Here is an 8,966-nt window from a genome sequence, read left to right as displayed (position 1 = left end):
CTTAAGGCAATGTGTTCTTTGCCTTCTTTCTAGCCTCTGCTTGTTGGAAATCCTTCCGTTTCCTTGGCTTGAACCTATAAAACTCCCTTTTTGCCTCTGCCATGCCATGCCTCTTTTCCACATTTGTCCATGTGTTCCCAGATCTCTTTCCCACATAAGAACAAATTTGCATATCTAGACTTCACTAAACCAATATAATTTTATATTAAGCACACCTGCAAAGGCTACTCCTTTCCTTTTTTTTTTTTTCTTTGCCTTGCAAGTGACTGTGGTAGCCAAGACCTTGGTTCAAATCCCAGGTACCATTTTGTTTCTTTTTTTCCTTTTTTCTACTCCTTTCCTTTTTTTTCTCTCTTTTCTCTTCCCTTTGTTATTGTGGTGGTGGTGGCAATGTCCCGAGTGTGGTCATGTAGTTTGATGTCCACACACTTGGTTGTGGTGCTCAAATACAACTATGGTACACTGGAAATAACACCCGGAGTGTTGGGAGCTACACTTGAAGACATGAGCTGGTGCCAGAGATCAAACCTATGGTCTCAGGAACTCTCTACCACATAGGTACTCTACCACTGAACTATGTCCCTGGACACTAAACATCCCATTTCTTAATCCCTAACATTCACAAGTATTAAGAATTAAGTCTCCAATGCATTTCTTTGGGTGACACAGTGCAACCCAGAAAAAAGGTTTTTATAATGTTTATAATTTTATAATGTTTATAATTTATGGCCGTAGGCATTTATAGGACAGGAGTGATAGCACAGAGGGTAGGGTGTTTGCCTTGCATGCAGCCAACCCAGGTTCTATTACTCCATCCCTCTCAGAGAGCCTGGCAAGCTACTGAGAGTATCCCACCCACACGGCAGAGCCTGGCAAGCTACCCATGGTGTATTTGATATGCCAAAAACAGTGGCAACAAGTCTTACAATGGAAACGTTACTGGTGTCCACTCGAGAAAATCTAAAGCAACAGGACAACAGTGCTACAGTGCTATAATTTATAATTTTATAATGAAATTGGGATATAAGGCACTTTGCCTTGCAAGTGACTGTGGTAATCAAGACCTTGGTTCAAATCCCGGGCACCATTTTATGGTTGGTCCTCTGAGCACCACCAGGGGTCACTCCTGAGCACAGCCAGGTGTGATCCAACACTTCTCCCCCAACAAATATAAATAAAACTTTTGTTGTTAAGGTTTAGGGAAATATCTCAGAATCTCCTGTCCCATGCCAAGCTGTCTTCATCAGGGCCCCTCAGAGGGGGTCAGGTTGAGTCTCCCTCCTCGCCCCAAGCAGAAACCCAGCAGCCTAAAACCTCCAGAACGCAGCCACAGCCATGTTCAAGGCCACTCTTCATATGCTTGGACCAGCCCCACGCATGAAGGAACCGGCAGAGGAACCCAGGTATACGGGACCTGTGACTGAGATCTCCAAGCCTGCTTGGATAGGGACTGGGCCTCCTCCAACCAGGTCCCCAGTTTTCCTGTAGCTTGGCAGTCACATCCACAAATTGCCCCGGTGCCATGTATACTCATCAATGGCCAAGATCCAGAGACTATAAAACAAAGCTCCCGGAAGAAAGCAATGCAGAATCTCACATGGCAGAGCCTGGCAAGATACCCATGGCATATTTGATATGCCAAAAACAGTAACAACAATGGCCTCATTCCCCTGACCCTGAGCATGACAGGGACGAATGAAGACATTACTGGCACCCATTTGAGCAAATCAATGAGCAACAGGATGAGAATGATACAGTGATACAGAAGGAAATATCTTAAAGGCCTGCAGGGCATTCTTGCATATATGAGGCTCCAGGTTCAAGCCCCAGTACTGCGTACGTCCAATGATCAGTTGGGTATAGTCTGTTGACCCCCAGCATGCCACTCCTAAGCAGCATCACATCTCTGACTCTGGATCTGAACTGTCAGGCCTACTTAGTCAGGCCAAGTATCACCAGGCAGGGTCTCCAGTCCTCAGGTATTACTTGATACACCCTCCTCCACTTCCCCCCCAGAAAATGCCTATTGTTACTGAAATATTTCAGTGCATGTTATAGACACATATTCTCATATTTCTAAATACTTAAGAGTATATTTTTATAAAATTAAAGGTACTCTTCTACACAACCATAATATACCCATAAAAAATATCAAGGAATTAACAGCAATGTCTACTACCACCTAAACCACATTATCTATTCAGACTTTTCCTTTTGTCAATAAAATAACGCTTCCTAATAAACAAGCAACACAACCACAAACTTTTTCCTTTTCTCCCATTTTGTTTCCAGATCCAGAATAGCTATTCTGTCTCTGATTGCTCTTAAGCTGGAAGTGTTCCCATTTTCTTCTTGACTCTAACGCCCTTGACATTTTCTGCAAAGCACAAACCAGTAACTGCAGTTCTTTGCAAGTGTTTGATGTTTCCTTAAAATTCAAGTAAAGTTATGCATTTTGGGCAGAAATGCCACTGCAGAGACACTGTTTTCTTGGTGCCTCATATTGAGAAACATTAATGTTTCTTTGTGGCACCATCATCAATGCTGACTTCTATCACTTGGTTAAGATGGTGCCTGCTGAGTTTCTCCACTATATGGTTAATGAATAATTAATAAGCAGTAGATATGCAATTTGTGGAAAGCTACTTTGAGGCTATGTAAATAGTCTAGTACTCATCAAACTTTTACCCACTGGTTTTAGCTCTTAGCATGATGCTCTATGCCTGAATCATTTATTATTGCAAAATAGTCATTTTTAACTCTGCCATCCCTTCGACATTTATTAGCAGGCATTCTGCCGTGAGGAAGAACTTTTCTCAGAGAAACTCTTCAAGATTATGCATTCCCGTAAGCAGGCCCATGCTCAGGGTTGCTGCAGAGAGAGAAAAAGTTTGCTGCTTTTTGGATGTGTTGTCTAGGCAGTTCCAAATAGCAAAATTTGACTGTTCAGCTTGATCATGGATCATTTTGGTTTTTTTCTTTAAGATGGGCAGTGTCAAGTCCTGGGCCCAGATTCTTGGAGGGCCTGGACTATATGGCCATGCAGTGGGTTTGTGTGCTTTGTCCTCTTTTTCCTATTCATGAAGCACCTGGTGCATCCGCAAAGTCTGGGTCTGGGAGTCGAAGTAGCCAAAGGAGGATACTAACTGCAAGGGAAGGGGTGGGAATCCCTTGCGTTCTTTAATAGAGCTGCTCCAATTCCAGCAGTTTCCTTCCACCTACCCTTTCACTGTCTCCTACAGCCACATCTCAGTGGCCTGGGCCAGTAGCATATCAGAACCCCTTTGCTAACTGTGCCCCTCTAATTCCCTTAGGTTTCTCCTCTGGCCTCATTTTAAAAGTCTTTCATATAGGCACAAAGTCAGCCCAATTCCAAAGACTTTTTTTCCTTAGGAACACTCAACAGTCATGTATTCAAGTGCTCAAGGACTTGCTGTTCTGGTGCTTTGTCTCCAAGGTCCTGCTATCCTGCCTAAGCCAAGGACTTATTCCTATCTTGGACTCCCAAGGCATGCAATTAGGCATGTCAGCCATTCAGGCCAAACCTCCTAGCTAACTACGCTTCGTGTAGGAGAAAAGCCTAATATTTCACTTCTTTCCAGTTTACTTTGAGGCACTGCAGTTGGCAATACTGCTAATGGTTCATGTTCCAGCAGCACACCCTCCAATAGTGTCTGCTGCCCTTTGCCAGCATCTCAAGATCCCTGCCTGTCCATACTCCCCCGCCCCCACCTCTGGTAGACTCTGTTCCACAGGCCAGTTCTCAGTTTTATTGCCTTGTGCCACTGTTTTTTCTTTATCTTGTTTCTTTACATCCCACATATAAAAGAGATAATTTTATATCTGTGCCTCTCCTTCTGACTCACTTTACTCAGCAAGATACGTCCTAGTTTCATCCACATAGCTGCAAAATGCATAATTGGATCCTTCCTTGTGCTGAGTAGTATCCCATTCTGTATATATAATACAGGAGGGGGTCACACCTGGAAGTGCTCAGAACTTACTACTGACTGTGTGCTCATGAGTCAGTCCTGATGGTGCTGGGGTAACCAGATGGGGAGTTGAGGATTAATCCCAGGTGAGCTACATACAAGATGAGTGCCTTACCCACTGTTCTAGCTCTTTGGCCCCAACCACAGCTTTTTATTCACTCATCTGTACTGGAGTTCTTTGGGTTTGATTTGTTTCATTGTTTTTGTGGGAGAGCCACACCGGGGGTTGCTCAGAGCTTACTCCTGGCTCTACACTCAGGAATCACTCCTGGCAGTGCTTGGGGAACCATATGGGATACCAGGGATCAAACCAGAGTCAGTTGCATGCAAGGCAACTGTTCTACCCACTGTACTATCTCTCTGTCCTAATTTACCCATCTTTTCTGAAGTCTAACACTTCTACCAAAAGCCTTATAGGCAGGGTAAAAAAATAACTATTATTTCCCCTATTCTGGATGTTCTCTCAAAGGAGCACCTGATTTGGGTAAATAAACAACCAATTTCATCAGTCTTGAGCTTCAAGACAGTGGTAGAAATGCCAATGTGCCTAAAGAAAAATGTATAAAAATTCAGAGGCACTCCTGCTATATTTTGGCTTTAAGCTACAAATGATCTATATTTTATGTTAAATGTTTGGCTTAAATATCTTATTTTAAAGTTATCATCTTTTATTTCCCCCATCCAGCCCCATCCTTCCTGATGTCATATATGCTTGGTTGCAGTACTCACACACCTGGTTGCTAAGCTGCTGGCGATGACACATTTGGTTATGGTACTGGTTTAGGTTTAGTAGTGCTCACCCTGCCCCCTTTGTTTACAGGACTCACCAGGGGTCTCGCACTTAGTCATGTGCGCCCACACTTTTTGGGTTGTAGAGCTCATCAGGGACCCTGCACTTGATTACAGTGTCCAAACATGTGGTTGCTTAACGAGGCCACACATTCATTTTGCAGTGTCATCACACACTGGAGATCACACACTTTGTTGTTGCTCCTGGGACAGCAAACAGCAGAACCACATTATTGCACTTGGATATATGGGGGTAGTGCTAGGGAGTAAATGTGGAAGCCACATGGGCCTCACACTTGTAAGGGTGGTGCTCATTAACTGAATTATTCCTGAGCCCCCAAAAGTTATTACATTTTTTTTAAAGAAATAGTGTTCCCTTTTTGCTTTTGAATTAATTTCAACAAGGAGCTCTATGTTTATTTAAATTGTATGTTTATTTAAGTAAATTGAACTGTGACTGTTTTGATTTTCACATTAGTCCAGTGGGAGCCTTGCATGCCAGCCTCTGCCTCCTGCTGACATATCCCAACATTCCTTGAGTGCTTCCTTGCTTTATGGTAAAACAAGATGCTCCAGGCTGTGGAGATAAATCAAAGAAAAGCTTATTTAAAATGGAGACTGAAGAACCAAAGGGAGAGCTTCCACATGGTGTCTCTCATTGTGGATCACCCACTTCAATAAAAATCTCTTTTTTGCCCAGAACAGCCCAGACTATGAGAAACGTCACAACTAGCCAACTAGTCTGTCATGACCCACACTCTTCCCTTCCCTTCAGTGAACTTCAATTTAACAAAATGCCCAATTTTCTCCTAAACATGGTAAAACCTTTCTTCTTTGTCTTTTTACATTTGCTTATGTATCCACAGCTTATATCTTCTGTATTGCAAACTCTTCTATTCCCCGAGTAAACTTACTTTACTAGTAGACCAACTGCCCAATGAACTTATAAGATTGGTAAGTCTTATTTATATATTTTTTACAAAATTGTGAACTTCAATTTATTGAGTTTAACATACATGAGATGGCAGTGCTATATCTCTTGGTCATGATAGTGGGTAAATCAATATTTGGAAAGGAACCAAATCTTATTTTATACTTTCACTACTTATAGAATTACCAACCACTCATCTCTGAATCTGTATCTTATTTAGTCGGAAATGGTATTTGGGAAGTAACATCTGAGTGCAAGTTGTGCTCATTTTTCATTGGGATATCATTGTTTCCAGTTCTTTCAAAATATATATGTACATATATATGTGTGTGTGTTCACATACATATATCTCTTTGATATGTATATAATGTATCTTTATTTCTGTATATACCCAATATGATATATATTGATCCTACGATATATAAACACTATGAGACACAGAATTCTAAAGACAGCTTACAGTTGAAATCCCAAGTCACTGGGGCCGGAGCGATAGTACAGTGGGTAGGGCATTTGCCTTGCACGAGGCCAACCCAGGTTTGATCCATAGCATCCCATATGGTCCCCCAGCACCACCAGGAGTAATTCCTGAGTGCAGAGCCAAAAGTAACCTCTGAGCATTGCTGAGTGTGACCCAATAAACATAACAAACAAACAGATAAATCCCAAGTCATTTTACTTTAAAATAAGATCATCTGGGTAATCCTGTTCTATTCAGGCGATTCCTTTAAGAATAGGAGGTTTCTTTATTTTTTTTTTTATTTTTTTTTTTTAATTTTTTATTGTGGAAAGTTACAAAGTTACAAAGTTTTCAGGTTTAAATCTCAGTTATACAATGCTCGAATACCCATCCCTTCACCAGTGCTCATATTCCACCACCAAGAATAGGAGGTTTCTTTAGCTGGAGTGGAAGTGATATTACAGATGAAATACTCAAGAAGATTTCATGTAGTAGTTTGAAGCTGGATGCAAAGTATATTTAAAAAAATGCACATGACCTGAGTTAGTTAAACTAAAATGGCATCAGGTAATGTCCAGAGGAACTGCAAGGACCTCATTCCTGCCACTGCAAAGCACTGCATTCTGCCAATCATTTTAATGAAGCAGATTCTTTCCTAGAGACTGCAGGTAAGCCTGGTGGGCAGTGTCTCATTGGACGTTGAGCAAAAAATCTTTCTGAGCAGACTGGGATTTCTAATCTATGGATCTGTAACTAGCAAACTAGCATTATTCACTAAGACTATTTAGCATAAACTCAGGTATGAATTTGTGATAATTTGTTATAATACTCATGGCCCCACAACACACAGAGGTGACCCTTATTGAGTTGCCAGTGCCCTAGACAACTTATACACAGTGAACTTCACTGATTGAGATAACCCTTAAACCCAGACCTTACCAACCATAGTGGCTTAAAGCCAACTGCTTAAACCCAGACCTTACCATTCACACCAGTAAACATCCCCTGGGCCTATGACATGCCCCTGCGCCTCACCTTCAGAAGATATATCATTATTTCTTGGCATCCCAATAGAGACTAGTTCTCACTTTAAAAATTAATAGGTAGTGCCAGAGAGATAGTACAATGGGTTAGACACTTGTCCCGCACACAGCTTATACTGATTCAATCCCTAGCACATGCCTGGTTCCCTGGGCACTGCCAGGAGTGGTCCCTGAGTACTGAGCCAGGAGTAAACTCTGAACATAGTTGGTGTGACCCCAACAACAACAACAACAAACTAAATAAAAAAGCAAAAATAGCAAGTATATAGGCTGAAGTGATAACTCAGTGTGGGCATACAGTTGGTTTCATTCCTGATCCACTTGATTACCCAGTACCCAGAGCAGTTCTCCAAGCACAGATCCAGGAGTAACCCCTGGGCACCACTTGGTGTGGCTCTAAAACTGAAGTAGCAATAATAATGGGCCTTTACCACTCCCTCCTCTAAACAATCTGATTGCTATCATCCTAAACTAGCACCTAACTGAGGAGCACTGCCCTCATCCTTCTTTCGGTTGCTCTGAGACACTACACGACAAAGAATGAGATGATCGTCCAGACCACTGTTTTATGATATAGTTAGTGAGGAAGAACCACCTCCCTAACCAAAACTTATAGATGGAATTTTACTTTCCCAACATTATCCTTCCAATATAATAGCCTCTCCTAGTTTTGAGATTTTCATTTTTACATCGATTTGTGATTTTCATTTTTACATACAGTCCATTTATTAGCATAAAGGAAAAACCAGACAGCACCATTCTAATATGTTTCTTCTTTACAACCCCTCCCTTCCCAATAACACATACACAACCTTTCACTTATGGCACTGATGTCACCAGAGGTATATGAATAGGGTTATTCCACACCCAACAATTTTTTTATTTTATTTTTTTTATTAGTGAATCTCCGTGAGGTACAGTTACAGACTTACAAACTTTCGTGCTTGTGTTTCAGTCATACAATGCTCGAGTACCCATCCCTCCACCAGTGCCCATTCTCCACCACCAATTGTAGGATAACATTGGGTTTGTCTTTTTAACCTTGCCACAGTTTACCTTAGAACAATAACCTTTCAATATGGACACAGGAAGATAGTTAATATTATGATTTGTAACTTGGGAGCCGATTCACTACAATATTTACTCTGGGCATCTGCTTTCTCGACTCAGTTGCCTTTAGTTCTTGGCACCCCAAAAGCAGGGTCCCGACGACAAGGGACGGTATGGACCCAGGGCAAGCTGTGAGCTACCCTGGCATGGAAATGGGCCAGACCAAAGCACCATAATACTCAACTATAAGTTGAGAACATGGTCATAGACAAATGCTGTCATGATCCAAAAGTAATGACGAGACTAGGACCCTGCTGGGATTAGGAAGACTAACCTGATCTGAGGACCGTGATCTAGAAAATATAGTGAAATGTCCTCAGAAAGAAACAAACTTTAAGTTTGATACATCTCTTACTGTGCTCATACAGAATGACATTGCTAGAAATATTTGAAGTAGATTTACTACAACCATTTAAGTGGATTACTAGCTTGGGAAGGAAGAAAGGGACACACCCTGACACACCCTTGTTTGGACCCTGCCCTTGAGCGGATCTCCTAGTAATCTGGAGTAATCTCCTTAGATGAGATTTTTGTTAATCTCCTGGAGAAGTGGTTTTACCCCTCTTTGTTGATTTGTTAATGTTCAACCCACCTTTGTGTTACCGCCCTATGTGATTGCTATATAAACTAAGACTGTAACA

The sequence above is a fragment of the Sorex araneus genome, chromosome 1, assembly GCF_027595985.1.
Source record: "Sorex araneus isolate mSorAra2 chromosome 1, mSorAra2.pri, whole genome shotgun sequence".
Classification (NCBI taxonomy): Eukaryota; Metazoa; Chordata; class Mammalia; order Eulipotyphla; family Soricidae; genus Sorex; species Sorex araneus.
This window is presented reverse-complemented; position numbering follows the sequence as displayed.